The sequence below is a fragment of the Pseudophryne corroboree genome, chromosome 2 (assembly GCF_028390025.1).
Source record: "Pseudophryne corroboree isolate aPseCor3 chromosome 2, aPseCor3.hap2, whole genome shotgun sequence".
NCBI lineage: Eukaryota > Metazoa > Chordata > Amphibia > Anura > Myobatrachidae > Pseudophryne > Pseudophryne corroboree.
In genome coordinates, this window is record NC_086445.1 from 555696974 (window position 1) to 555724644 (window position 27671).

The following is a 27671-nucleotide window of genomic DNA, read 5'->3' on the forward strand; positions in this document are numbered from 1 at the left end:
ACTGTGGGGGTAAGGGACATTTTGCTCGTAATTGTCCGAACAAGTCGGGAAACGCTTTGACCAGGTGAATTGTGAGGGGGTTCACCTAGGTCTGCAGCTTATCTCCTCGAATAACTCCCTTTTAGTCCCAGTTAAAGTTTCCTTTGGCAGCCTCAGTTCTTCGGTGTCGGCTTTTGTTGACAGTGGAGCTGCAGGAAACTTTATGGATTTAACTTGGGCTAAGGCCTTAGGCATTCCTCAGTTACCTTTGGGTAGGTGTGTCACCATGCATGGCTTAGATGGGAGTCCGCTGTCTAATGGGATTATTTCTCTCCGTACACCCCCTGTACTACTTACAGTAGGAGCTCTACATTCCGAGAAAATCGAGTTCTTTCTTACACATTGCCCAGCAGTTCCAGTTGTTCTGGGTCACCCTTGGCTGGCCTTTCATAATCCCACCATTGATTGGCGGTCGGGGAGATTTCACATTGGGGTACTTTTTGTGATAAGGAATGTATCACGTTTCCAGTCAGAGTAGCAGCTATCATTCCAGAACTCATTCCGGTGGAATACCAGGAGTTTGCTGATGTTTTCTCCAAAGGCAATGCGGACATTCTGCCTCCCCATCGGCCTTATGATTGTGCTATTGAGTTAATTCCTGGTGCCGCATTGCCAAAGGGAAGATTATATGCATTATCCGGACCAGAAACTGCGGCTATGAATGATTATGTAAAGGAGAGCCTTGAGAAAGGATTTATTAGACCATCAAAATCTCCTTTAAGTGCAGGCTTCTTCTTTGTGGAGAAAAAGGATGGCTCACTTAGACCTTGCATTGATTTTAGAGCCCTGAATAAGATCTCAGTTAAAAACACCTATCCTTTGCCATTGATTTCTGTACTCTTTGATCAGTTAAGTTCCGCTGTGATTTTTTCTAAAATTGACCTAAGAGGAGCGTACAACCTCATCCGAATTAAATCTGGAGATGAGTGGAAAACGGCCTTCAGTACTCAGTCGGGTCACTACGAATACCTGGTGATGCCGTTCGGCCTGTCCAATGCTCCGGCAGTTTTTCAAGACCTCATTAACGGTGTGCTCCGTGACTTCCTAGGGAAATTCGTGGTCGTTTACTTAGACGACATCCTGATTTTTTCTGAATCAATGGAACAACATGTTACCCAGGTGCGTCTGGTTCTTCAAAAGTTACGTGAGAATCATTTATATGCCAAGCTGGAGAAGTGTGAGTTTCATGTCACGGAAGTATCTTTTTTAGGGTACATAATTTCCCCTCAGGGATTTTCCATGGAACCAAAGAAACTCCAGGCCATCCTTAGTTGGGCGCAACCCACCAATTTAAAAGCAATTCAGCGCTTTTTAGGGTTTGCGAATTATTATAGGAGGTTCATTCATTCTTTTTCTGACCTGGTTGCTCCCATTGTAGCTCTGACAAAGAAAGGAGCGGATCCTACCAACTGGTGGCATGAAGCTGAGTTGTCCTTCCGGGCCTTGAAACAAGCCTTTGTCTCGGCTCCAGTCCTCAGACATCCTAATCCGGAATTGCCCTTTGTGGTGGAGGTTGATGCCTCGGAGGTTGGAGTGGGGGCTATCCTTTCTCAAAAGGATACGGAGTCTCTGGAGTTACATCCTTGTACCTTTATGTCCAGGAAATTCTCCTCCGCTGAATCCAACTATGACGTTGGTAATCGGGAGTTACTGGCGGTAAAGTGGGCTTTCGAGGAGTGGAGGCATTGGCTGGAGGGAGCAAAACATACTATTTCGGTATTGACTGACCATAAGAACCTGCAATACATTGAATCGGCTAAGCGGCTTAATGCCCGGCAGGCACGTTGGGCATTATTTTTTACGCGTTTCAAATTTATAATCACTTTCAGGCCTGGTTCCAAGAATACTAAGGCTGATGCCCTGTCACGTAGCTTTCTTCCGGTTCACAATAACAATCCTGTTACCCCCATACTTCCATCTTCGGTCATCTGGGCGGGCCTCACACAAGATTTATTTACCCAGTTAAAACAGCTTCAACACCAAGCTCCTAGAATTACTCCTGCTGGTCGTCTTTACGTCTCTGAGTTTTTGAGAGCTACTGTTTTAACGGAATTCCATGATAACAAAGTTTCAGGGCATCCAGGAGTCTCTAAGACATTGGAGTTAGTCTCTCGCTCAGTATGGTGGCCTGGTCTTTCTAAAGACGTCAAGGAATTTGTTTATTCATGTCATGTTTGTGCACAGCATAAGGTTCCCCGTTCCTTGCCCATCGGGCAACTTATGCCCTTAAATGTTCCTCTCAGGCCGTGGTCTCATATTTCCATGGATTTTGTGGTTGACCTTCCCCTTTCAGCCGGATTCCGAGTCATATGGGTGGTAGTGGACCGTTTTAGTAAAATGGCTCATTTTATTGCTCTTCCCCGATTGCCTTCTGCCCAAGGGTTGGCAGTTTTGTTTCTCCGCCATGTATTCAGGCTTCATGGGTTGCCTACTGATTTTGTTTCTGATCGGGGTCCACAATTCATCGCACAATTCTGGAAATGTTTTTGTGCCTCATTGAAGATGAAATTGTCGTTAACATCCGGTTACCACCCACAATCCAACGGGCAAACCGAACGAGTTAACCAATCATTGAAACAATATTTGCGCTTGTATTCAGCCAAACTCCAGAATGATTGGTCCGAGTTTCTTCCGTTGGCTGAATTTGCTTACAATAATTCTTGTCATTCCTCCACTAAAGAGTCTCCATTCTTTTCAGTTTTGGTTTTCACCCCAGAGCTACTTCTTTTTTTCATCATTCCTCAGTCTCCTCGCTTACCTTAACCTCCCATCTCAGAGCCATTTGGAAAAAGGTGCACCTTGCTCTCAGAAAAGCGGCCTTTCGAGAGAAGAAATTTTCTGACAGGCTCCGACGTCCTTGCACTTTTAAGGTGGGAGATAGGGTGTGGTTGTCGACTCGCAACATCAGGCTTCGACAATCCTCGGCTAGACTGGGACCCAAATTTATTGGGCCATTTCTTATTATTAAAAGAGTCAACCCAGCTGCCTTTCGGTTACGTTTACCAAGATCTCTCAGGATTGGAAATACGTTTCATTGTTCCCTGTTGAAACAATACGTTTCTTCCAGTAGATTTCCTCGGAAGATCTCTCAGGGTAGATCTCCAGTGGATGTACAGGGACAACAGGAGTTCTTGGTAGAGAAGGTTCTCGATTCCAAATTGTCCCGGGATCGGCTGTATTTTCTGGTTCACTGGAAAGGCTATGGTCCGGAGGAAAGGTCTTGGGTCCTGGATAAGGATCTTCATGCCCCGAGGCTCCAGAGGGCATTTTTTCGGGAGTATCCTCAGAAACCTGGCTTTAGGGGTTCCTTGACCCCTCCTCAAGGGGGGGTACTGTTAGGCACCGGGGTCCGCTTGATGGTCTGCGCGGCCCGGCGCCTAGCAACTAGAGACACCGTGCACGTACAGCCGCCGGCTCCCTAGCAACGCTAGACGCCGGGCGCGCTGAGCCGCACGGGCCCTAGCAACGGGGACGCCACTGGCGGACCGCGTTCCCCGTTGCTAGGCTTTAGGAAATTAAGATATTCACCTGCTCTCTGGCCGTGCAGCAAGGCAGCTGCACGGCATTTATTCTAATCAGCCTTTAGCAGCTGATTGGAGGACTCCTTGTTAAATACACTCCCAGGGCTTCTCACAGACGCTGGTAATAGCTTCCTGCATGCTGCCTTTGTTTGCTGAGAGTCTGTTTCCAGTCCTGCTGTATCCGGTCATTCCAGTCCTCAGAAGTCCGGTATTCGGGAGTTGTCATCTCATCCCAAGAGGTCGTTTGGTTCCCTGGAGTCCTGACTGATCACCGTTTTATATCCAGTGGTGTTCGTGAGTTGCGGCTCTGCCGTGTGTTGCGGCTCAGCCGCTTTACCTTTTATATTTTGTGTTTGGAGCATTTGTGGAGGGTTCCGCTTCCACAAGTCCTCTCTGGTACTCGGCGGTGCCGGGTAGGAGAATTGGACAAGTGGATATTTTGGTTGTCCTTTTCCCTGGCGGTTTCTCCGCACATATTATAGTTTTGAGTTTGCTTAGCCCCTGGCCTGGTTGTTTAGTTAGAGGGCCTCTTGTTATCACCCTGTCTCGGGTTTCCCTTTGTCTCTCATTAAGACCGGGGGGCATCGAAGTTGGGCAGACATAATCCGCCCTTCAAACGCGGCTGCCAAGGGCTCAAGAAACCATAGTCTCGCAGGGGATTTCTGACAACACGGGAGAGACAACAGAGTTAGGGCGCCAGGGGCTATTTTCCTGTCCTGCTCCCTTCCCCAGCATTCCGTTCCAGTGCTCCGGTCCTTGCCATAAGATCTCCTCTGACCAGAGTGCTGGAATCATAACAGATGGAGGGTGGCAGAATACTCAGTTCAAAATTTCACAGTTTAACCAAGTTGCAGTGGAGATTTATGGTACAATACCTTTTAGTACTATACTGTATTTTCATGTTACCTTCAGGTACCATATGTGGAAGCCCATTACTGAGGTTATGTTAGTAGTAATTCATATAAGTATAAGTACATATAAGTACAAGTATACTATGAGACAATTTACATGAAGAGGGTCTCCTCCTGGGACCCAGTTTAGTAAAGAGCACAACTACACTGGCCCCATCCATTGTAGTGTACTAGGAGACTTGAATATTCTGTAGTTGAGTAAGCAGGGAATGTTTTTATTTAAAATTGAAACCACATATTTACATTTTTACAATTTCAAATAAATAATAAGGCAATAGCATACTCCATATGTAGTTCTGAACAAGAAAAAAAATTAAAACTTTTACATATTCCACAAAATCATAAAATTATATATAAACAAATAACAAAACCAGCTTATTTGGTTCCCCCCTTCCTTTCCACCCAAACCCTTCCCTTCTGAATCCTCCTCTAGAGTCTAAACTCCTAGGCATTCTTTATTCTAAACCTCTTTTCTCCTGTCCCTTTCCATCTCCAGGAGCACATACTTAACTCCAAAATCCCTCCCATTCATTCTCCCTCCACCATCATACTTTCATCCCCATTCATACCCTTTCAGCCCCATTTCATCCACCCATACATCCCCACTCACTCTCCTCTTAAACCAAGACTGCCAACACTAAACAAGGAAAGAATAGAGCATGTTTATAGCCCATCCAACACATGCAAACCATTTCCTCAAAAATATAGTAAATATAGTAAAATATTGAGTAAGCAGGGGGGGCATCGGAGAATGAGTCTACTCTTTATCATCAGATACTTTAGCAGTCCTGTACTGTCCAGTGTTTGAGCTAGAGGCTACACTGCACTACACAGCTCATGCTGTTGCGCCATGTGAGCAGCCTGTACAGAGTGCAGTAACATCTGTGGAAATCACTAGCTCTCTGGGGTATATGCAATGTAGGCAGGTTTTTGAAAAACCCTTCGGGAAAATTAACCACAGTAATTTCTAAAGAAATGAATGCTGTTTTTTTCTTGCAGCTTGAAAGCAAGTCCAATTTTCCATAAAATTATTATTTTTAAGGAAAAATTGTCAGGATTTGCATCATAACCCCTTGGACACCCCCCTAATGACTAATTAAGCAAATAGCTTAATTAATCCAACTTTCACTTTACCTTCTGGCTGCACTGTCCTCCTCCGCCACTCCAACATGCTTATGTTCATCTCTTCCATGGCTTCCACAGCATCCAACTCAACCTGGTTTAGCGTCCACAACATTTTCTTCACCCTGGTCCAGCTTCCACAGCTTTTCCTCAACCTGGTCCAGCTTCCACAGCATCCTCTTCCACCTGGTCCGGCTTGCATAGCGTTCAGCTCCACCTGGTCCGGCAGCGCTGTGTCCAACTACTGAATCGACGGCTGTCCCAGCTGGGATGATATGGAGTGGGCATCTAGTAGCCCTATGCAGAAATGCTTCCTTCCCCTGCACACACCAGTGCACAGTTCCTGTAGGTGCTTCTCTCGGCTTTCTCCTCCCACATCTTGTGAAATAGTAGAGGACAGGTACCCGAGAGGCCCATGGCAATTAACAGAAATGTATAAGGGTTATACCGCACAGTTAATAAATGGATTAAACAGCAGATCATTTTTTACCAAAATATACTGATGAGAGAAAGAAAAAAAAATTCTAATCAATCTAAGTTTGGCGGTGCACCCTGAGTCAGTAATGAAACATACTAGACAAAAGGAGAAAAGAAGACTCTTTTGTGGGTGCATTCTTGTATAATTATGAAAATATCAAAGAAATGGATTAAAATTCAATATTTATTGATAATATACATAAAACACATAGTAGTTGAATGTGCAGGTAGAGAAAAAAGTAAATAAGTAAACACTGGAACCGGTAATACTGATGTTAATGTCAGATAATGGTTCCAAGCTGCCTGGGTAACATAAATTTTTCAAAAGTATGGTCAATCCATAAATAGGTCTCAACTGACTGCCTGAGCTGTATAATCTTGAAATGGAGCTAGACACTTAGCGCCTCAGTAATAGTTTGGATTAATAATCAGATCGGCTGTATTGCTTGTAATTGGCGTAAGGATAGAGATAGAAAACAAATTGAATAAAGAAAAGATGAATCTGCTGTCGGTGTTAGACACTGAGCCTAGCCGCCCACATTTTCTACTAAACCGAGTATTCCTCAAGAGTCTCCCACTCGAGTACTGACTTGGCCCAACACTACTTTGCTTCCAAGATCGGAAGGATTCGGGCGTTACCAGTGTGGTATGATAGTAGAGAATTAATAAAGTTGCTTCTGGAATCACCGATGAGAGTTCATGAAGTGTTGAAGAAAGTAATGGGGAGGGGGTACAGTGAAAAAGGGGGATCTGCTGCCAATGTTAGACAGGGGTAAACCCCTGAATCAATGGTGAGAGTCCCGAAATTGTAGCGATAGTCAGAAAAAGAGATTCTCAATAAGACAATCATTCTCAATGATTAAATGATGATAGTTGCTCAATATATTATGGTATAAGGTATCGAATGTAAATACCGGATAGTGAATATAGTCACCTATGAATCACTGAGTGATAACCATGTTGAAAAAAAAAAAGGGGGGGAAGCAAAGGAGAAGGCTCTGCAAATGGTATCACAATGTTGATACTAATAGTAGATAATATCTCCAAAAGGAGCCTTAAATATCCTTAATTTGTTGATATAAATACACCGCTATAACGAAATGGATATACACAAAAGATAGATCACTGAAGTGTAATTAAATATGGAAAAAACAAAAATAACATTCTGGATGGAAGTTCAAAAAGAGAACACCAAATGTCAATTATTACAGGTCTCTTTACTATTTAGGCCTGGATTAAATATATAGCTGAGTCTGAATTAATAGCTATGAGAATAAATCAATGATGGATAATTAAAGTTAATTAAATAAATTAATGGATCCACAGTAAAAAAATGAATAGATCTAAGTGAATATAGCTACTGAAAAGGGATGTTTCTTTAAGAGCTGTAATGGTTATGATACTAAGACAAAGATAGATCATTCAGAAAAATTGATAGAACCACAGTTGATAATAAATAGATCTAAATCAATACAGGCTACTAAAACGGTATGAATTGCATACAAGAAAAAAGAGACACAATATAGTAGCACGGGTAAACCTTGGATAATAAATGGGTTTAAATACAGGCTATTAAAGTAATATGTATTGCATATAAGAAAAAAGACAGTATAATCACACGGGTAAACCTGGAAACAGATATTACCCATGTCGATGTCTTTATAAGAATCAGGTGCCGTGTAGCAGTGCTGAGAATCCAGGGGGCTAAAAGCCGCGTGGTTGGCGTGGGATAAAGTGCCGATTCGTCAAGATACAAGTCTGTGGTCACAGGATGATCATATCAGAGTCCGATGTCGGTCAGGGTGCAATGTGGATGCAGTGATCAGAAACAGTTCAGTGGATGTGGGATGAGGCGCAGGGAAGCAGTGGGGAATGTCCAAAAACAGCCGTGTCAGAGTCCCGGCATTGTGTCAGACATACATGCCGTGAGGATGCGCTGTAAGTCTCGGAAGCTGTGTTGCCGTTAAGCTCAGTTAGGCAGACGGAGACATCCGTGGTCCCAGAGTAGCTGAGGGTCGGAAGACGCGTTTCGCCCGTTCACCGGGCTTGGTCACTTCCTGTATGGTACTGGGTGTCGTGGGCTTATATCTCAGTAATCGCCAGCGGGTGTCCAATCAGCGGAGGGGTGTGTCCATCCTATTATGGTTGTGGCACAGGTGTGATCACTGAGTAGATGTGTTCAAGCCACGTAAACTTTCAATCAGGCGCCCAGTGCATGAGAAATTAACAAAAAAATGAAAAGGTGTCAGTTAAAATGAAACAAATCAGTAAGAAATGACAGCATCGAGTAAGTCCTAATTAGTCTATGTGTATATACATACACTGTCTAATACGTATAAAGATATAGGTTCGTACACAGCTAATAATTAAACATGGTAAGCTGGGCTTAGACATAGTTTTCAAAGACATAACATAAACAAACAAACAAACAAAATGAAGATCAGTATAAGAAAATGTAATTGGACTTATATGGAAAATACTGCTGCCGGAAACAGAGCTGTTTATTATTAAAACAGATATGTTTACCATGTCTATATAGGAGGGTATGTAACATTAGGAAACAGAGTACAGGGAAGAAAGGTTGGTACATGGGAAGGAGGATTATAAACAGAGTTATAGGCAGTTAATTCCCAAATCTAAATATGAATTGATTCTCAGATGATATTAGCATAGGGGGAACAGTATCCATCCAAGAACATAAAAAATCAAACGGAATGGAAGTCTGTACCACACAGTGAACTTTGAATTAATGCATTGCATCGTTATTAATATCTGCATCTCAGGCGCAAAATTTGATGCATGAAGTCAATGATAATTCCTGTACTACAGGTGCGTACAGTGTAAGAAGGTGGACAAATATGTGCCAATAAATAGTAACATAAGTGGTATAATATACATAATAATTATTCTATCAAGAGAAACGAAAAGAGAAAGTGAGTATCTAGGAGTGTAATCAGATATCAAATTAAACATAAATTGAAACCTGCAGTATCAGTGTTGTTCAAGTGCAGGTGAGAGGGTGGTGCATGTGGTAAGTATATAAAGATGTAAAAGAAAGTGTGAGTGAATAGAGCTGGATAATGGACTTAAACAATGAACCAAGGGGTACGATGAAAAGAAGGTTGGAGTCTGAAGCCAATGGTGAGTGTGCAAGATGGGACCATGGTTTGTATCTGAAACCTGTGGTACGTGTGAGAAGTGAAGTATAACACACTGTGACTATGTGTTAGGAAAAATGCACCAGAACAGGTGCGGGGAAAAGTGTACCTGAAGGTTTGAGACCGAAAATTGTACATATGGTGATGTAGGTGGTCCTATGCCAGAAGGATTGGAGGTGAAGAATGAATCAATTATGAGTATGAAAAGGGAGCCGGAGAAACTGGCATGATGGATTAGTCACTATTTAATCCAGGCCTAAATAGTACAGAGACCTGTAATAATTGACATTTGGTGTTCTCTTTTTAAACTTCCATCCAGAATGTTATTTTTGTTTTTTCCATATTTAATTACACTTCAGTGATTATCTTTTGTGTATATCCATTTCGTTATAGCGGTGTATTTATATCAACAAATTAAGGATATTTATGGCTCCTTTTGGAGATATTATCTACTATTAGTATCAACATTGTGATACCATTTGCAGAGCCTTCTCCTTTGCTTCCCCTTTTTTTTTTTTTTTCAACATGGCTATCACTCAGTGATTCATAGGTGACTATATTCACTATCCGGTAGTTACATTTGATACCTTATACCATAATATATTGAGCAACTATCATCATTTAATCATTGAGAATGATTGTCTTATTGAGAATCTCTTTTTCTGACTATCGCTACAATTTCGGGACTCTCCCCATTGATTCAGGGGTTTACCCCTGTCTAACATTGGCAGCAGATCCCCCCTTTTTACTGTACCCCCTCCCCATTACTTTCTTCAACACTTCATGAACTCTCATCGGTGATTCCAGAAGCAACTTTATTAATTCTCTACTATCATACCACACTGGTAACGCCCGAATCCTTCCGATCTTGGAAGCTAAGCAGTGTTGGGCCAAGTCAGTACTCGAGTGGGAGACTCTTGAGGAATACTCGGTTTAGTAGAAAATTTGGGCGGCTAGGCTCAGTGTCTAACACCGACAGCAGATTCATCTTTTATTTATTCAATTTGTTTTCTATCTCTATCCTTACGCCAATTACAAGCAATACAGCCGATCTGATTATTAATCCAAACTATTACTGAGGCGCTAAGTGTCTAGCTCTATTTCAAGATTATACAGCTCAGCCAGTCAGTTGAGACCTATTTATGGATTGACCATACTTTTGAAAAATTTATGTTACCCAGGCAGCTTGGAACCATTATCTGACATTAACATCAGTATTACCGGTTCCAGTGTTTACTTATTTACTTTTTTCTCTACCTGCACATTCAACTACTATGTGTTTTATGTATATTATCAATAAATATTGAATTTTAATCCATTTCTTTGATATTTTCATAATTATACAAGAGTGCACCCACAAAAGAGTCTTCTTTTCTCCTTTTGTCCAATTAACAGAAATGCTGAGACAATGCTCTCACTATACTTCCCCATGGGTTTTAGCCACAAAATAATTTGAGACCAATTTTTTTTAATTGAATACCGCAGGTATCAGAATCGAGCATACCCATGGTAATTTCAAATTGGCTGTATCTGAGTGGTAACAGCCTGTTTGCATATAGTCAATGTTGACTGAGGGCAATAGCAGTTTACTACTGTAAAGGGTTTATATTATATTTAATAAAAAGGACCAGTACTATATTATAACACGTCTAAATGATATGCATAGCTCAAACTTTAAATCCAAAGACAAATGTGATTAAAACATGTATAGTTAAAGTTAAACTGTATACTTTTTACGTTTCAGAAAAAAACATGTCAGTTAAAACTGAAGGTCATCCATGGATTTTCCTAAAATTGTCAATAAAACATAGTTTGATGGTTTGGCAGGCTTGGGGAGAATGATGATAATTACACTTACAGTATTGTCGAAGTCAATTGTCTAATTTTTATATATGGTGGCAATATAGAGATTACGACTACACATTTTTGCCAAACGCAGACATGAAATACTTCTTCAGTCTGAAAGATCACTAATGAATCTCTAAAGGAATATGTCTCTTATCTCTAGCATATATATATATATATATATATATATAACAAGGTGTTCAGCGTTTTGCAGTTGAGCCAGGCAAGCTGAAGACTTGAGAAATGAATGTACATCTGGCATTGCTTCTGTTGTATCAGATATGGATGCATTTTATGGCCATTCAGAGACACTGCCAGCTCAGTTCATTATGAATAACCATTCAACTAATAGGTGCAGATAGAATTAGAAAGCATGCAGGGATTCTCTGCATCACATCTATCACATGGAGACCAAACAATCTTTAGGACATAATAGAGTCAAATCAATTATCTCTCCTTCCCAAGATGAAACGTCCATATTTGAATTTAAGCATTAAGACAGGGCATGTTCCACATATCAAACATGAAAGTCTAAAATTTGATGATAGCAAACTGTCCTTTACCTACCCGTATGTATCATGAATATAAAAGTGATAGAGAATGTATTTTATGTTCTTTTCATCATTGCTTGCTGAATCTAAATCACCATGTGCCATAACTAAAGGACAAAGGAATAAAGGTGAAAACATTGCATTTAGCTGATGCATAATCTAAAAGATCTTTTCACACCTCCTTCATTTTGACTGAACATCTATTAACACTTGTAAATGCAATGTATGTAAAATATTTAAGCACTATTATATGTTGTTATGAAACTCTATATTACAATAATAATCCTATTAGATGTTACTAAGGAGCTATCTCAATGGTTTCTAAACTGGGTGCTGTGCACCCTGGGGCACTTGCAAAGATGTCCAGGACCAATTCAAATTATATATGGTCAATGTAATAGGTAGAGCCAGAGCTCGTGGCTTCCAATCATAACCTATGTGGACAAACACAGGCAAAACTTTTCCCTCACCACATACTGTAACTGAAGCTAAGGATAACAAATAAACATTTAAAAAAAAATATCAGAATTTCTCAATAAGATACTTGTGGCCTAGGGGTGCCATGAAAAAAACTCTGATACTCTATTGTGCCGTGATTCCAAAAAGTTTGGGAACCTGTGTTATATATAAAAAAAAATGGGGTCACAGGCTCTATAAAGTGTTAACTATCCTAGTAAACTAGAATTGTGTGTATATTATTTAATGTTTCCTAATAAAAATTGAAGTGATGGCATGACAAAACTGATAATAAATGATGATATCATTAAGTACCATTTATACAAATGTTATTTTTAAGGGGTAAATGTACTAAAGCATCTAAAACAGAGAATTTGTGATGTTGCCAATCAGATGCTGTCTATCATTTCTCTATTGCCTTTTAGAAAATTATAGGCAACATCTGATTGGTTGCTATGGACAACATCACCAGTTCTCTGTTTTAGAAGTATTTGTAAATGCACCCCTAAGTTTTTTAAGTAAATATTTTGTGATTTGATTTGAATAAGACACTGCTATTCTTGTCTAACAGCCACAAATGCTCTGGATGTGCAGTGTTAACTCAACCAAACTGAGATCAATAGGTATTTTTCCAAAGTCGCAAAGACTTAAATAGTCTCAAACTTATTGTGATACTGTATATTTATTTTAATATTAGTCAACCCTTGTTAACCTGTAGTAATACTCTGGAAATTAGATATCATTTTATTTTTTATTTTATCTGTTTTACAACTGTAGAAAATGAATATGGCTAATTGGTCCCGTGTCTAAAATTTAGTTCACTTATGTGCTTGATTTGCCTAGGATAAATTGTCCTACTGTAGGTACCAAATAGCATGGTACAGTATGACAATGTGTCTAACAGCAAAGCAAAAGTGAAAATAGATTACTGTTCCCAGATATTTGTTTCCCTGAAAACTGGCATGCTGCTGCAAAAGAAGAATCATACAGAACTTTGCCATTACTTTGCTTATCACTATTATTTCATGTTACATTTGATCCTCAGACTGGAAGCTGATAGGTACGATTTGCCATATCTTACAGTTCATCTTACAAGACTTGAAAATCTCAGACTATAAATCTATGCTCGCTGAGATTTTGCCTTCAGGTGACATCAGCTAAACGATGCAGCAGAGAAGGAACAAGAGTTTCCTCTGTATCAGAGGAAGTCAGGTAGAGATTTTGATGGGGCCTTGGGTTCTTTTCCAATCAGGATACTATACTGTATGTGTGGTGTGTGTTTGCATGGGTAAATATTGGTAGGTTAAGGCTAGTGCATGTATATTACACAGAGAGTTATGGGCCCTACACACTGGCCGTTTTGCTGCCGAGGTGCCCGACAGCCGATGCGGCCAACGGACGACTCGTCAGCGTGCGTGCGCGGGGAGGGGTGATGGGGGGAGTGAAGTTTCTTCACTCCCCTGTCACCGGGCCCCATAGCCTTGCATGCTAATATGGATGAGATTGTCCATGTTGGCTTGCAGGCAATGTGGTGCCCGACGGCCGATACGGCCAATGGACGACCCGCCAGCGGGGGGGGGGGGGGTAGTGACGGGGGGAGTCAAGTTTCTTCACTCCCCCGTTGCCTGGCCCCATAGCCTTGCATGCTAATATGGATGAGATTGTCCATATTGGCTTGCAGGCAATGTGGTGCCCGACAGACGATTCAGCCAACGGATGACCCGCCGCTGTGCGCGGCAGGGTGACGGGGTGAGTGAAGTTTCTTCACTCCCCCCATCACCTGACCATAGCCCTGCATGCTAATATAGATGAGATTGTCCATATTAACTCGCAGGCATAAACGAGCCGGCGCCAACAATGAACGAGCGCTAGGCCGTGCACCGCTTCAACGTTGGTGCATACACACTTAAAGATATGAACGATATCTCATTCATTAATGAACAAGATTGTTCATATCTTTCAGTATAATTGCTAAGTGTGTAGGGCCCATTTGATTGCAGGCTATGGGGCTCATATGCAGATGCTGCATAACTTTTTGATACTATAAAAAAATGTTAAATAAAGGTTAACAATAATAACAGAGCAACTTGAGGCCTAATGCTGAGTTGGGCATGTGTTTATTTAGTTAGCATAAAATTACATACATTTGTACTGTTCATAATTGACAACAAAAAATGTACTCCTATATCCACATGTAGAGTTAGTATTTGTGCCTTGTTGCACGTGGAGAAGCAGAACTGGGAAGGAAAGGGGCATACAAAGGCAAACCAAGTATAAAAGTGTGTACACACTAGATGATGTTGTACCAGTAAAGGTAAAGATTACCCTTGAAATTTCCCCAGCTGCAGAATGAACAATATATAGAACATACATACTGAACGATATAGTGAACAATATCATTTAGTGATGTCACCTCTCCCATTCCTGAACATGCAGTCATGAAAGATATTGCCTAAATTGTACTGCATGTTCAGTTGATAAAGATAAATGATAAAGACCCGCAGGAGCGTGCATCTTTATCTTTATTGTGCCTACCCACTTGACAATATGCACAATAATATCTTTATTGTGCATATCGATCACTTAGATCATCTAGTGTGTATGCCCCTTAAGGGGTGTATTCAATAACTGTCGGAAGATGCCATCTTGTTGGAAATACGGCAGCTTCCGACAGAAATAGGTAGGAAGGGGTTCTGACCTATTCATTAGAGGCAGTTTTATTCCGACAAGTCGGGAATTCCCGACCTGTCGGAAAACACGTGGATCGGTGGAATAGCTGCTTCTGTCGGAAATGGGGCCAAATCCAACAGGTTTTGGCCCCCTTTCCAACAAACTCAAACCGACTTGAAAACAAGTCAGATTGAGGCGAGGAGACGGGCGGGATGTACTAACCTGTCCCGCCACATTAACTGCTTTACTCTGCGCTCCCTTGATATTGTCCACGGTAACCTGCTGTCTCCATCTCCCCCCACCCCTCCCCCCCCGGCTGCTCCTTGTTCACACATGCACTGCCACGGCCACTCAGGTCTCAGCTTTATTAAAGCTGAGACCTGAGTGAATAAAGCTGAGACCTGACCGTGGCGGTGCATGTGTAAACAAGGAGCAAATAACAGCGCCGGGGGCGGGGGTAAGGGGAGCTGGAGACAGCAGGTTACCGTGGACAATATCAGGGGAGTGCAGAGTAAAGCAGGTTAGTACATCCCGTCCCCCCGGGGAGCGGTGCGGCTGGGAGAGCTGAGATCGGCAGCTGGCGGGTGGACATGTCTGCGGCAGCAGGGGGAGGTGCTGCAGGGAGAGAGGTGCCTGGCCAGGGGACGGTCAGGCCCCTCTCTCCCTGCAGCATCTCCCATCATCGCCGCAGACATGTCCCCCCGCTGCCAGCTCCCCCTGCTGGCTACCGATCTCAGCTCCCCCCACCTCAATCTGTATTTTTCTTTAAGGGTGCATGGCCATGCCTCCTGTGATTAGGGCCCACCCCCAGAAAAGTACCTGGGCCCAGCCAGGCTCTCTACTGCCTTGGTTGTACACGAGAAAGAAGAAGATTATACTGACTGTTGTATAGAAGAATTTTTATTTAAACAAATCCCAATAGTGGATGCTTTTGTTTTTTTGTGTTTTTTTTTGTTTTGTTTGCTAGCATGATAAATGAGTAAAACATTCTTGTGCTTCTGGTTATGAGTGACCGTGTGTAAGTAGATCTGGGTATAAGCATTCTTAATGTGAACTTGAGATGTCTCCAATGCAGCATATGGGTGTAAATTTGCTATTTTTACCTACAGTTTTTAAGAGCTTATGTTTGTGAAAGCATTAGTTCCTTGATATCTAAAATATCCGATAATTTTTGTTTTCTGCACGTTAAACTGTTTATAATACTTTTTGTTTATCTTATCAACAGTAAAATTAAATATGCCTGATTGTTTTTAAAACTTACTGAATGTCTGCTGACTGCCCCCTTATACCAATTTGTATAAAATAATATTAGAAGGCTTAAAAGTTTAGGTCTAGGACAAATGGCTAGCTTTAAGGGAAACAGTTAGCTTCCAGACGGATGGGATCCCAGCGTTCAATATACTGACACCGCGATCCCATTGACACTGCATGGGATACCAACGTCACAATACCAACAGCTGGCATTCCGATCGTCCTGAGAGTGGGACGCGCTGGCATCCTGCCACTGGTGGGGAGGGGAGGTTAGGTTTAGGCAGGAGAATGGAGGTTAGGGTTAGGATGCAGGGCCGGGAAGGTTACGGTTAGGTACCAAGGAGGGAGGGTTAGGTTTAGGCACATAGAAGGGGAGATTAGGGTTAGGCAGCGGGGAGGGTTAGGCACCACCAGGAGTGTTAGGCACCACCAGGGAGGGTTAGGTTTAGGCACCCACAAGGGAGGGTTAGGGTATGGGTCAGAGGAGGGTTATGGGACTTTAGGGGGCTGTCGGGATTCTAATGGCTGGGATGTCACTGACGGTATTCTGACCACTGGCATTCCGTCCATCGGACAATCATACTGAACCTAGCTTTATATGTTGTTTTAGGTCTATCATAATCATTCAGTTATACAATATTAATTTGTCAACTAAATAAGACGTTGAAAGGACTACCAATACATTTTGGAGCTGTAGTATTGGTCACAGTGCATAACATATGGGGCCTGATTGTAGATGCGGGCGCAAAGTGTCTGTTGTTCGCAAAACAGTTGATGTTTTCTTACTGCGCATGGGTCTGTACCACAGTGCGCACGTGCATCGATTGAATTGTGATGGTGGTCACAACGAGGAATTAGTCGCAAAGAGAGTGACGGTGTTTGGGGATAGTAACAGGGAGTGGTCGAATAAATGCAGGCATGTCATGGCTTTTCAGACAGGGTTTTCTGGGTGGGCATAACTTAACAGCTGTGATCTTACTTGCTATTGGAGAGCCTTCTGCATCCCAGCTGAGCAACTCAGCCTGCAGATCTGCAGAGGCACTCAGGTTCTGCGACATGACCCGATTTGCAATGATGGTTCAGATGTATCAGCACGTGTACACTATTGAACAGAAATGATGTGATAGCAATGTCCATCCCTATGCTCAGGTTAGCTTCTGCCCATATTAGCATATTATACTCCAATTTCAAAATATTAGATCATTCTAATTATGCACCTTAACAATGCTGCAAAAGCAGTACTGCCTAGTCATTGGAGAGCCTCTCTCCCTCCTGTATTAAAGAGTTTACTAGGCTTAGTTTTTATATCATCAAGGAAAATCCTAACTACAAAAGACGGCTAATAAACTTGGTTTCAGTCATAGGCTTGGTTTGAGTCAGACGTTTTGTGCCAGCATCTATTGTGCTTGTGCAGGTCTCCAGGAACATGGCCCCACACCTTGTTCCAGAGGACATCTCTATTGCGCATGCACATTTTCCAAATGATTTCTGACTGCAGCGCTGGCCGCCTCAGGACTCCGGAGGGGTAAGTAATAAGTATACTTACAGTGTATGGTTAAATGGCTGTGGAGGCACTGGCTCGTATCAGCGCCAGATTTTCACACCACATATATGAACCCAAGAGTTCAGGTGGGCACAAATGTGCAGCAGTATGTACTGCTGGAAATTTGGTGAGTATTGATCAGAGATATGTGGACAAGGTAGGCAGGGGATGCACTGCCTCACCTGTCATACTCCAGAATACTCCAGAGTTTTGACTATAAAAATTATTAGAATAATACAAAGAATATATTTCTAATTATATTCTTTGTATTTTTCATATTATTTTTATAGTCAAAGCTCTGGAGTATACTGGAGTATGACAGGACGTCACTGCTAAAGAGGACCAATCAGCTTCTGGCTGTCATTTATCAAGTACATACTATAAATAGATAAATAGAATCTAATTGATTGCATCAGATAGTTTGCAATGGGTATCCCCTCCATTTGTCCTCTTCAGAATGTTTCTCCCTATGTCCCATTTTTGTCCTAACAAGAGAAGAAGACAGATAATTTCTATTGTAACTCCTCACCAGTCCACAAGATTCTACAAGTAAAACTGAGGAAGCTTCCACTTATGCTCACTTCCACCTCTTCCCGATTACCTACATCCCTCTGTTTATGGTGTAACAATGCTGATATTGTTTATACTGTTCTATCAGATGGTTTTACCAGATTGTCCTGTTGTTGTAAAAAATGTATAGAGTGCTTAACATTTTACCTCATAACAAGAGAGTCATGGAATTTGATCCCAACTACCTCTTTGTGTGAAATTCATATGTTCAATCCATGCTTGCTTGGCCTTCCTCATGGTACCCCAGGTGGAGCCCACATTTAAAAAATGTAGAGATAGGTTGATTGGTTTTAGATCTTAAGGGCCCTACACATTGGTCGATACCAGTGAAAGATATGAACCATCTCGTTCATTAATGAATGAGATACAGTTTATATCTTTCAGTGTAGAGGCACCAACGATGAACGATGCGCGGTCCCGCGCGCGGTCATCATTAGCGCCCTGTCACTTGTGCATGCAGGCCAATATGGATGATCTCGTCCATATTTGCATGCACTGCTATGGCGCTGGGTGACGGGAAGAGTGAAGAAACTTCACTCCCTCTGTCACCTCCCCCCACCGCAGGGTCGCCCGTCTGCCGTATCGGCGGTCGGGCAGCTCGGCGGCGAGTCACCCAGTCTGTAGGGCCCATTAGTATATATGTGTGTCACTATGGTAAGGAATTTGAACTGCACACTTTACTGTGTTAAGAACTTATGTGACTGACTACATATTGGGGGTCATTCTGACCCGATCGTACGCTGCAGTTTATCACAGCGCAGCAATCGGGTCAGAACTGTGCATGCGCCGGCACTGCAGTGCGCCAGCACATGACAGACGACCGAAGGCCGTCGCAGAGCTATGATTGCCTCTGCCTGATTGACAGGCAGAGGTGGTCCCTGGGCGGAACGGCGGCATTTGGCTGCTTTTTTGTGGGCACGGTCCGGCCAATGCAGGTGTGGCCGGACCATGCGGGGGCGGGCCGTATCGGCTGCGTGATGTCACACGCAGCTGCTGCGGGTCGGGGAGCGACAAGTAGCTCCCAGCCAGCACGCTAAAGCTGCGCTGGCCAGGAGCCACTCCTAAAGTGCAAAAGCATCGCCCCTGTGCGATGCTTTTGCACTTCTGTGGGGGGGGGGGGGCACTGACATGTGGGGCATGATAGCCCTGTGCTGGACGTCCCCCCGCATGTCTATTGTCATGATCGTAGCCCTGCAAAATTTTGCAGGGCTACGATCAGCTCGGAGTGACCCCCATTCTCTGTAAGGCGCTGCAAAATGTGTAAGTACTCTATAAGACACTTTTAACAAGTAATAATATCGAAAAGACAAAGAAGAAAAAAATGGATCAAAGCACCTTATTTTTCTTTCTCATTCAATTTATCAACAACATACCAACAGTGCCATGTTTTTATTTATTACAGTGTTGTTCAGGTTGGAAATACCTTCATTGTGGTGTTTCTGCTTTGTCTTTTCCTGTGCAGAACTTTCAAAGCAATTCTTCTCCTTAGGGAGGGCTTTTAAATAGCTGGTATCAATCACATAGTATGAGTATAAATCATTTAAAGGCAAGGCAGGACCAGTGATGCAGAGATAACCTTGTGTAATAACAGATAGAGAAGCATAATGCAATCCCCAGCTACCATTTCTAAACCAGATGTGTGAGGGCATAAGCAGAGAAATTGCGAGCCGGATGAGAAAGTTTATTATGATATGAGAATTGGCCATGAAACATATTGTGTGTTTTTATTCCAAACACATTTGTGGCACAGCTTTGTCCTCCTCAAATAGTGTTCTGGGTGATTACAACTTCAATTTACTTTCAGTTTACCCAGTCTCCAGCTAAAAGAACTATTAAAGTTATGTAAGACATATGGAAGAGCCGTTGGCCGGTGGTTGTTCATTGCAGGCCTCATCATTGTACAAATCTTTTTATTGATCCTATAGTGCACTGGGTTGTCGTATCAGTTGGATGTGAAATGACTCTAACACATCAGCTATGGTTTAAAACATTGACTTTACAATCTGCATCACTCTATTACTGTAGCGCTGTTATAATAACAGATGACTGTTTTAATACGTTTATTGTGTATCATTACAGAAATATCCCAATGGTGGTGGTTATACTCTGTACTGGTGCACAACTTGTGTGATTGAAATAACACGTTACCGATATCTAACCTGCCTCATATACTATGCAGATTAAACTTTTTTGCTACACTACACATTTAAAAGAGGATACACAGGAGACCATTGCACAATGTATTGTGATTATGTAGGGGACTCTGTTTCAGTGGAAGATACATGTGGTTTATGGCATTTCAAAGTACTATAGGAGGTGTACATCATGTGATCAGCTCATATTATACCCCAGGATGCCACATTGCTATGGAATCCCCTCAGAATATATATATATATATATATATATATATTTATTTGCAGCAGAGTTCAGCACTCCAAAAACACTGTAACAAATGCAGCCGGTGCCCTCATATAATAGACATAGAGCACATAAAGATGTGGCACTCAGAGCTTTATCCAATATGTCACAACAGCCAATAACTGTTGCTATTGGCTGTTGTGACTTACTGGATAAAGCTCTGAGTGCCGCATCTTTATGTGCCCTCTCTCTCTCTCTCTCTCTCTCTCTCTCTCTCTCTCTCTCTATATATATATATATATATATATATATATATAGCAGTGTAGGGACCGGCACTTTCACATACAGTATATAAATGCCCAGGTGCCTCCACAAATGGTCAGTCGGCCATAAATATCGCTGGAAGAGAGTGGCACTCTCAGGACTTCATTCAAGTAAAAAGGACACAGCGGTCACAAACTTTGTCTAATCGACGTTTCGATAATGTAATATCGTCATCAGGATAACCAGAAAGTACAAACATCAACATTTAAATAACTACTCACCACCCCATGTGCGTCTACGCCATCGCTGCGGGCGCCGGGTCCACGGACGACAGCAAACTGCGTCGCGCACTTCCTGTGCGCCCGGACGCTCGAGCGGTTGCCTAGAGACGGAGAAATCATGTGACATAAACAGAGAGATACACTGCAGGAGAATACAGAACAAGTAAACAGCAAATCAGGGGACAAAACAGCTGTATATAGTAGATCGCCCCATATGTAAAAACTGCATAATCAGAATAAAGATCATGGAACGTGTGTTTGCTAATCTATGAGAACCACGGGTCTCAGCTGCATTAAGGGCCAATTGTGTGGCAATATACGCATACTACTAGTAAAGATACTTGTCTTACTACTACAGCAAAAGATGATAACCTACGGGTCCCCATATATGAAGTTCCTTAAGTTAAGAAAACTAAATAATACTGGGCAGGGCAGAAGCTGCCAGAAAGACAGACTAATCCATATAGATATGAAGTTACAAGAAACAATTTAAAGGGAGATTTTCATTTAAGCCTTTGGGGGTAATCGTGTTCAGGCGGTGTATCCACCTAGCTTCTCGCTGTAGCAGGGCTTTCCCTCTGTCGCCCCCCCTCAAACGTTTAGGTTCAGCATCAATGATCTTATATCGCAAAGTGGCCAGGCCATGATTTAACAATTTAAAGTGCCTGGCTACTGGTTGGTTGAATCCACTTTTGACACCCTCCAGTGCATGTCTTATTGCCGATCTGTGGAGTGCCATGCATTCCTTAAACATCCTAGTGGTCTTCCCCACATAGAGGAGACCACAGGGACATCGGATGATATAGATAACATGGGTACTAGTACATGATAGAACCTGGCGTATGGCGATCCGTTCCCCAGAATGTGGGTGGGCAAAGGAATCGCCATACTCCATGTAGCTGCATGTCGTACAGCCGGTACACCGATAGCACCCTGCGTTCCTGGTCAGAAAGGTACTCGGCCCACTACTCCTACCACTGGAAACATCATTCTTGACCAGCCAGTCTTTTAGATTTCTGTTCCGCGTGTAGCTGGCCAACACTTTGGTATTGCTCAACATCGTCAGATCAGGATCTGATGTCACCACAGGCCATAGCTTCTTGACAGCACTCGCTATACGTGGACTAGTAGAGGTATATTGTTGTACAAACGGGATACAGTCATTCAGACGTTCTTTGCCGCCCACGGATGGAATCAGAGTTTTGGACCGTGGAATCGCCAGCGCTCTCTCTTTGGCTTTAACAAGGTCCACATATTTGTATCCTCTGGTCATGAATTGTTTAATCATGATGTCAATCTCCCTATTAGTATTACAAATATCATCTGATATCCGATGTATCCTCAAGAATTAGGAGAATGGTAGTCCTCTCTTGGTGGAACTAGGGTGTTGACTGCTTGCATGAAGAATCGTATTGCGGTCCGTAACCTTCTTATGCAGAGAGGTGCGCATTTTGCCATTCTCCAGGGAGACTTGTACATCCAAATAGTTGACATACTGGGTGCTCATCTGATACGTGAATTTGATGGTACTCTCAGTGGCATTCACGGATACCATAAGGTTATTAAATTCTGTCTCTGTGCCGGTCCATACCAGGAGCAGATCGTCAATGTACCGCACAAAGAATGGAATTTTAGCCGCTATATCGGTATCACTAAAAAAAGCTTGACGTTCAACCTCAAACATGTACGTGTTCGCGAAGGCTGGGGCCACACATGACCCCATGGCACACCCCTGTTGCTGGACGTACCACCGGGAGTCAAAAAGGAAATAGTTTCTCTTCAAAGTGAGTTCTAATAGTCTGATGAAGAAAGAAATGTCTGGGCCAGAGTATAATGAGCTAGATGACAAAAGTCTAAAAACTGCCTCAAGTCCCCCCGAATGGGGGATATTGGTGTATAGACTCACGATGTCTAATGTACAGAGGAAGGCATTACTAGGTAGTGTCGGTAACTTTTGTAGTTGTAGTATCAGTAAAGTAGTGTCCTTTAAGTAGGTCCGCTGGGCTTGGACTACTGGCTGGAGGTAAACGTCCAGGTACTGAGAGATTTTATAGTAAACAGAGTCTCTCGCCGATATGATTGGGCGTCCCGGTGGAGAGCTGGGATTTTTATGTATTTTAGGCAGTGTGTACAGGACCGAGGCCACCGGATTCTCCTGTATTAGGGTGTCCCTCGTAGACCGGGTAATGACCCCCTGTAACACTGCCTCATCTAGTACTGCTTTAAGTTCCAGATTGAATCTTGCCGTTGGATCCACTGGTACTTCCATTCTTTGTGCGGTACATTGACGATCTGCTCCTGGTATGGACCGGCACAGAGACAGAATTTAATAACCTTATGGTATCCGTGAATGCCACTGAGAGTACCATCAAATTCACGTATCAGATGAGCACCCAGTATGTCAACTATTTGGATGTACAAGTCTCCCTGGAGAATGGCAAAATTCGCACCTCTCTGCATAAGAAGGTTACGAACCGCAATACGATTCATAATGCAAGCAGTCAACACCCTAGTTCCACCAAGAGAGGACTACCATTCTCCCAATTCTTGAGGATACATCGGATATCAGATGATATTTGTAATACTAATAAGGAGATTGACATCATGATTAAACAATTCATGACCAGAGGATACAAATATGTGGACCTTGTTAAAGCCAAAGAGAGAGCGCTGGCGATTCCACGGTCCAAAACTCTGATTCCATCCGTGGGCGGCAAAGAACGTCTGAATGACTGTATCCCGTTTGTACAACAATATACCTCTGCTAGTCCACGTATAGCGAGTGCTGTCAAGAAGCTATGGCCTGTGGTGACATCAGATCCTGATCTGACGATGTTGAGCAATACCAAAGTGTTGGCCAGCTACACGCGGAACAGAAATCTAAAAGACTGGCTGGTCAAGAATTATGTTTTCAGTGGTAGGAGTAGTGGGCCGAGTACCTTTCTGACCAGGAAAGCAGGGTGCTATCGGTGTACCGGCTGTACGACATGGAGTATGGTGATTCCTACATGGAGTATGGTGATTCCTTTACCCACCCACATTCTGGGGAACGGATCGCCATACGCCAGGTTCTATCATGTACTAGTACCCATGTTATCTATATCATCCGATGTCCCTGTGGTCTCCTCTATGTGGGGATGCCCACTAGGATGTTTAAGGAATGCATGGAACTCCACAGATCGGCAATAAAACATGCACTGGAGGGGGTCAAAAGTGGATTCAACCAACCAGTAGCCAGGCACTTTATATTGTTAAACCATGGCCTGGCCACTTTGCGATATAAGATCATTGATGCTGAACCTAAACGTTTGAGGGGGAGCGACAGAGGGAAAGCCCTGCTACAGCGAGAAGCTAGGTGGATACACCGCCTGAACATGATTACCCCCAAAGGCTTAAATGAAAATCTCCCTTTAAATTGTTTCTTGTAACTTCATATCTATATGGATTAGTCTGTCTTTCTGGCAGCTTCTGCCCTGCCCAGTATTATTTAGTTTTCTTAACTTAAGGAACTTCATATATGGGGACCCGTAGGTTATCATCTTTTGCTGTAGTAGTAAGACAAGTATCTTTACTAGTAGTATGCGTATATTGCCACACAATTGGCCCTTAATGCAGCTGAGACCCGTGGTTCTCATAGATTAGCAAACACACGTTCTATGATCTTTATTCTGATTATGCAGTTTTTACATATGGGGCGATCTACTATATACAGCTGTTTTGTCCCCTGATTTGCTGTTTACTTGTTCTGTATTCTCCTGCAGTGTATCTCTCTGTTTATGTCACATGATTTCTCCGTCTCTAGGCAACCGCTCGAGCGTCCGGGCGCACAGGAAGTGCGCAACGCAGTTTGCTGTCGTCCGTGGACCCGGCACCCGCAGCGCTGGCATAGACGCACATGGGGTGGTGAGTAGTTATTTAAATGTTGATGTTTGTACTTTCTGGTTATCCTGATGACGATATTAAATTATCGAAACGTCGATTAGACAAAGTTTGTGACCGCTGTGTACTTTTTACTTGAATGGAGTCCTGAGAGTGCCACTCTCTTCCAGCGATATATATATATATATATATATATATAATTGTTTCACTACAGGTTGTTTCCACCGTTTTACAGGTTACATTATTACGATATAAGTTCAAGTATTATTATACTATAATAATGTGTGGATTGGTAAAATGAGAGAAGTGGCAGGATTTAAAGATCCCTTTGCTGTTATTTTTTCTGAACACAACAGATTACACTACCCATTTTTCCACTGAAGTCAGAGGCTTTACTGTGAGGAATCAGGATGCAACTGCACCTGGGTGTCAGCCTTCCAGGGAGTGACACTAAAATGCCAACTGCTCTGCAGTGATTGGGAGTCGGCAGTGCAGATAAAGGGGCAGATGTATTAACTTGACAATTGTATTGCTGAGAATCTCTGCAATACAGTCCATTCTACCGTGAAACTCAATTCACACAAAATTTAGACAGAACTCTACTGATCTGTCTGGTGTTACATAGGCTAAAGGAAGTCATTGCCCTCAAAGAAAGCTGATAGAGAAGACCTGGCACATTTTGCAATTGATTTCCCAAAGTCTAACGCTATGTATACTGTAGTCTTGTAACTATATGACAATCCATGTGAACCAGCAGGGAATCCACCACAAGGTAGATCTATCTCATTAGCAGAAGAAGTCAGATAGGTGCTTTAGGGGGACATTTACTAAGCAGTGATAAGAGCGGAAAAGTGAGCCAATGGAGAAGTTGCCCCATCAACCAATCAGCAGCTCTGTATAATTGTATAGTATGCAAATTATACATGTTACTTCAGTGCTGATTGGTTGCCATGGGCACTTCTCCACTGGCTCACTTCTCCGCTCTTATCACTGCTTAGTAAAGGTCCTCCTAAATCATAAAAACTCACTTTTGGAAATAATTTAATGTAGCATTAAAAGTGAAAACTCATGTCAATTATTGCATGTAGTAACTAATGACACATATATGAAATAATAAAGCGTGTTGCTCTTGTTTGCTTTTAAGTAGAAAGTATTAGGGGCAAGGGTTATGATGTTGTGTTCATTGAGTTTTTCCTTTGTGACTTCCAGCAGCCTCTTTGAAATGAGAGATATCATTAGCTGGACACAAGCTTCCTAGTTATTCAGGCTACAGGAAAGTTAAAATAATGGCATGGTTCCTGAGCATCATGCTTTGTCAGCCTATACAATAGGCACCAAGATAATGCTGGACATACTGAAGCATCTGCACTAATATGGTAGCTAGGTAGTGGGTAATTCAGTATTGTTTAAGCCAATTATTATATCTAATGAATATTGTCTTACTGTATTTAATGTGCACACACAGGAAAATGGTTAATGAGGAGAAAACATTGATGCCTGTTTTATCAATAAACATATCAATTAGGGGTTATTCTAAATAAATACAAACCCATTGCAATGAGAAGTAATAAGCACTTAAGAATTTTGTGCAAGTTATACAATACATTTAAATTATATTTAATTAAATATCCTTCACCAAATCCCTACTACTGTATATACAGTAGAACATGTTTTGTCATAAGTTGTCTATTGACTCTGCTTTCCTAAATGTGCATTGTCTTAAACTTTTCTATTGAATATTAAAAAAAAATAATCATTCTATTGTTCAATACAGTTTAAACCCCAGTTTACATTCTTGTTTTTATTATTATACTGTAGATATGCACTGACCCCCTTGCTTTGGTTTTGGTACTAATTCATCATCGTGGAAAAACCACCTCAAGTGTTTTGGTTCAGATTCAGTTTTTGGTTTGGTTAAAAATCAATAAAAACATCGATAACACAGGTCTGCGAAACTTCAGGTATTGAAAGCTTTTTAATAATACTTTTATATTCTTAATTATACTACTGTGTACATCAAGAAATAGTATATAAAAAAGAATACCACATCATATTTACCTATAAGGGGGTTACATACATTTTTAAGAAAAAATAAGACGTTTAATTGTTCTTGACATATTTATTGTGAAATATGAAGAAGTGTAGCTGATATCACTGTGTTTTTGGCTTAATTACATAATAAAATAACAATAAAATCAACCAATAATAGAAACAAAACCATAATTATTGAAAAAATCATTAATATCTTGTTTTTTTGTCTTCAAACTTCGTTTTGTTGCTTTTTTGCTTATATGTTTTTTTCTGTGTCATCTCTGTGTATCATCCAGCAGTAGTCAGCCATCATGCTGACGTCCCAACGACCCTGGTATCTTCTTTCTACATCTTTAACGTCTTGGTGGAACCGTTCATCCTGTTCTTCAATTTAGTCTCCGAGATTATTCGGGAAATGCTCAATATGGGAATTCATAAAATGTACCTTTAAACTTATATTGCAGCCAAGGATTCTGTAACTATTAAGCATTTCCCTGTATTAAGCATTTCTTTGTAGTTTGGATCCTTGACATTGCCTAAATATTTTGGAATCACTTGTTTGAATGAAGTCCATGCCAAAAGTTCTATGATGACTACTTGATGAGTGGCGTCAATTACTGTACTATATCAATTGTACTGTATGAGTGGTGTGTACTGTATATGTACTGTGTGTGTAGAGTGTTCTGTGTGTGGGTGTATATGTGGTGATGTGTGTGTAGTGTGTATATGTGGTGAAGGGTGTGT

The 27671-nt window shown here is 42.0% G+C and overlaps 1 protein-coding gene and 2 pseudogenes across 1 annotated transcript in view; 2 read left to right on the forward strand and 1 right to left on the reverse strand.

The window, feature by feature from the left end:
- EPHA10 (EPH receptor A10) overlaps positions 1 to 27671 on the forward strand; it is a 978906-nt gene that overhangs the window by 77160 nt on the left and 874075 nt on the right. The gene's annotated exons all lie outside the window — the stretch shown is intronic.
- Positions 6612 to 6730, reverse strand: LOC135052454 (5S ribosomal RNA; annotated as a pseudogene).
- On the forward strand, positions 10053 to 10171 carry LOC135051864 (5S ribosomal RNA; annotated as a pseudogene).